Below are 4,674 nucleotides of genomic sequence, written 5' to 3' on the forward strand. Positions count from 1 at the left end.
AAAACCTGTTCAGATTTCAATGAAATCTGGTGGGAAGTTATCCCACGGCCAAGGAACAAGCAGTTAGATCCAGGATTTGATGTTTTTGACCATTTTCAGTATTTTCTTACTGCTGGACTCACAGATTCAGTGTGTTTGAGCTCCTTCAGCCTCTGTTTAATCTGTGGTTGGACTCGAGCTTTTGGCTAACCGCTGAGTCCTGCTCATTTCTGCATGTCTGTGTGGTTACCTGTGTGTGTGTGTTGAGCTGCTACAGAAACACCTTGAGCTCGTTAAAGCAGCAGGTAAACACGAGCGGCGGCGTTTGTTCATCTTCAGGCTGCTCCATCCGTCGCTGGTGTGTTTCCATCACATCTCCACCTCTTGGCTCAGAGCTCTGCCGCCAACATGTGGCTCCTTTTACCCAGAGAGGTTTTTTGTGACCAGCATCATTACTCACTGTTTGTCGTCTCCCTTCAGTCGGAGTTAATCAGAGTTTTATCTCAGAGGAAAACAGCGTGTTGTTTCAGTGGAAACTTTGTGCCCAAGTAAGCCATCAAGGGCCATCAGTGTGTTTAATGTTGCTGGTTTTTCAGTGGGAGGTTCCAGAGGCTCTTACTGGCAGAGGTTGTGCAGTTCTTCACTCGTTTATCTACATCGCAAGGCTACAGACTGCTGTGCTTATCCTACCGCTACGGTTCAGGATACACTGAGATACAGATCAGATACAAAAAGCAGTACAGACATGATTCCAGCTCAGTTGTGATTGGTTTTGTTTCAGCTCAGGTTCAGTAGGACTATTCATTTGAAGTAGCTGAATTTAAAAAGATGACGGAAAATGATGTCTACTGCCTCACAAACACCAGTAAACATGGGTGCTGATGCCGCCAGCTGGGTGTCACTTGATCCCCAGAGGTGTTCTCAGTCTGGATTTGACATTTTCAAAAAGCACTGTGTGGATGTCTGTCTTCAGGTTGCATTAGTTTTAGCTCAGTGTACCTAATAAACTGGACGTTTTCACAGGACGAATTTATTACAGCTTTGGTCCTCCTCTCATGGTTGTGTCCACCAGTTTTGCCAGTAACGCATTAACAATACAACCCAAACTGTTGTCACTGAAGCCCGAGCAGCGTCCGTGTTGGCATGTTGCTCCTCTCTGACAGTGAGTCTTGTGTTTTGATGGATGTTCTGGGGGCCAGGGGGCCCTGCAGCAGCATCTGGAGCCTGAATGAAAGGACCGACGCTGGGCACTCGTCACTGCTTTGTCCGGCCTCTCTTACCCTCTCTCTGTGTCTCTGTTGAAGGACAAAGGAGGAGGAACACGAGTGTGATCAGCACACACACAACATACACACACACACATCCTCCATTCACCTCTCACACACTTCAGCTCACAGTCATAGAGAAGCTCAGAGCTGTCTGGGTTTAACCGGAGTCCAGTGATGCTTGTTGCAGTGGAAAATGTCATTGTACAGATCATTTAGTGTAGTGGTTCCCCCGGCTGAGGACATGGGGCCCCAGGGAGTCCCCACAATATGGTGTGAAAGCCTTGACTTGGTCCTCTTGAGCCCTAGAGACGTGTCTGAACGAATCTGTAGATTTCCATCGTTGGGTCCAAATGGAAGTTCCATTGACAAAAATGCACCAAGTTCGATGTAAAACTGTTGTATGTTTGTCTTTTCTCATAACTAGACAGTCATGGAGTCTGAAGTCTCCTGCAAGTTAAATGGTTTGTTTTTTTTTGGTCTGTTTTAATTGCTTTTATTGTTGATGTAGAAGACAGTGTAACCAACATCTAACAAGTGAAATCTAAAAACACCAGCAGGAGGAAGAAGAGGCCTGAGACACCCTGATTTATTGATAGTTCACTTAGGACCTGCAGATAAACCTCCTGCTGGTTAAAGCAAACTACATTTGACCTGCCATCAAATCTGATTAGGCTCTGCAGCACCGCCTGAGTCTGTCAGCCTCCACGACACCAACAAACGCTTCATTCAATTAAGCGTCAATTAGAGCAGAGACTCGATCCATCACAGCAGCTGAACGGCCTGCTGGGAGACATGAGGATGATGATGATGATGGGGGGTGGACATGATGAGGGACCACTTGCTCCACGTTAACCCTCAGACAAAAGCAAAAACTCCAAAAAGGCTTTTCATTTATGAGTTCTTGGTGTGTCAGGCAGCAACTGTTATGTCAGTTAATATCTTAAACTATCCAGAATCCAAAGATATTGACTTTACGATGAGTCGAAGGCTGCAACTACAGATTATTTTCAGTATTCGCTAATTTGCTGTTGTCCTCATCATCTTGACTTCTCTCTACCGAAAGCTCAAAACCCAAAGATACTCAGTTTTCAGCTGTAAATCATCAGTTCAGCTGAACACACGACCAACTCCTGTCCGACTGCAGGCAGTGCTGCATCTCTGTCATGGAGCAGGTTTTACTCCGGCAGAGCAGCTTTACCAAACACTGGATGGACGATAGCTTCTGACCCTCCAGCTCTTTCTTCACAGCTCAAACGATGGTTTGCTGATGGTCAGCGGTGCAAAGCCACTTGTCAGAGTTCATGTCGAACTCTTCATAACAGCTCTGCGCAAATCCATTCCACGTTTGTAAATGAGCTGCAGTGTTCCTCTTCTGGATGTTTGAGGCTCTCCAGAGGAGGAAGCAGCTGCAGCGGCCACACCAAACCCAACACTCGGCCCCACCTGAGTCCGGGGTCCCCGCCCGTCTGCCCGCTGTACCAGGACAAGGACCCCAGTCAGCCGGGACAGGAAACAGCCCCCACCTACCCCCAGCGACCCTGGCCCAGGCACACTTCCTCTGATGGGGGGGAAGTGGCTGCCGGCTCCAGACCCCCTCCTCCTTATCGAAGCTGCTGCTTTGTGTGTTCCCATGGGGAGGTGGAGCACTCATTTTGCTCCTTGCAAGGTTTCTCCTTGCAAAAACACAACACAGCCCCTCCCCCACTCGTGCTGCTCAATTAATCCCAAAGCAAACGTCCAACAAGCGAAGATAATTGAGCCTGAAACCAGCGAAGAGCGCTCGGTGTGCAAAGAAAGTCTGGTGGAACTGCTCTCAAACGACTTTGTTCATGGATGATTCTGAGCAGATTTGACTGGAGCTGCTGCTTCAGTAGAGCCTCTTCTGGTCATCCAGAAGATTTCACTGCTTTCAAATAATCCTGTTTCATAGGACAATCCACCAAATCTCTTTGGGTTTTTGGACTGCTGCTGAACAAAAGACTAAAAAGAGCTTTTACTTTTCCAGTTACTGTGGCATCAGGTTTTACCTCCTCTTTTGCGTTCCATCTATTTTTTGTCACCTTTGGTGTTAAATTGTGGCTTTGCTTTGCACATTTGGAGAGTTAACTGCATCTACTGTGGCAGCAAAGTCGGTGCTCACCTGCATTCCAGCAGTGGTCTGATCAACACATCCTCATACCTAAATGAGGTTGATTGCTAATGACTCACCGAGCAGCATACCTGACTGTTGGAGAGTACCGTTTGAGATGAAGGCAGACCTTCATCATCACGTGGTTAACATTGTTAAAGTTTGCTTAGGATCACCAGAACCAGTTGGTTAGCTTTAGGAGAAGGTTGTGGGTTTAACTAAGTAGGTTACTGTTGTACGTTACGTTATGTGAGTACGTTATGAAGCTTAACGTTGACTTTTGGTTTCACACAGATCACGAGCGGTAGTCTCATCGGTGAAAGTCCTGCGTATGTTTGTCCCATCCATCCAACCCACCATCCTCCATATGTGGACTTTCTTGTTCTTTATACTACGCCACCTGACTTCCTTCTTTGCTTCTGTCATAACTACTGCAGCCACTAGCACTCATAACAGTAAATATGGGTCGTAATAACAACAACATAACAACTCGTAATACAGATGATCTACAGACGGACTAATAGCATGCGAGCAGTGCTATGTCTCCACCACTGCTACGTCTCTAAGAACAGATAAATCACTAGGTTATTTGTTCCGCTGTGCCACCTCATAGATTCAGTTCAGCATGATTCAATCGGTGGACCATGTGACTGAACGCATCGTCGGACTTTGTGTGTCTGTCCTCACTGACCTGAGGGTGTGTTCATCAGTCCAGCTCCATGGAAACTGTCAGGGCGGTGTTACGTCTATTATATCGCACCACAATTAACAACATTTTTGTGCCTCTATGTAGTCTGGACCTGTCAGTGTAGAGCTTGGAAATGGAGGAACGTTCTGGCACATCGTAACGGCAAAAACACATCCTGCTGGACCGTCTGCAGCTATTTGATCCGAAGGAACATGAAGTGGAGACTCAGAAACACTGAGTGTGGCTCAGACTGTCAGAGACGCTCCAGCAAACTCTTTTAGAGATCAAACAGTTTGTCAATCGTTAACTGTTCTGATAACTGAACTCACCACCTGCATGATGTCAACAGGAAGGAGGAGCTAGCAACCAACTTCGGAAAGAATGTAAACAAACATGGCGCCCGAAGGTGTACATCATACTGGCTGTCTTGTGTTAAAAAAAAAGTAAGATCCTTCTGACTTTTTGGGTTTTAAGCAGGAGGTGTCAGAAAAGTCACCATTTTTGGACAAAACAAAACTGTGACAGACTTTTTTTTTAGTATTTAGTTTTATAAAATCAACATTAGTTGATTCACTAGGATGATAATCAGCAGATGAATTAGTAGTGAAATA

This window comes from Chaetodon auriga, chromosome 18, assembly GCF_051107435.1.
Source record: "Chaetodon auriga isolate fChaAug3 chromosome 18, fChaAug3.hap1, whole genome shotgun sequence".
NCBI lineage: Eukaryota > Metazoa > Chordata > Actinopteri > Chaetodontiformes > Chaetodontidae > Chaetodon > Chaetodon auriga.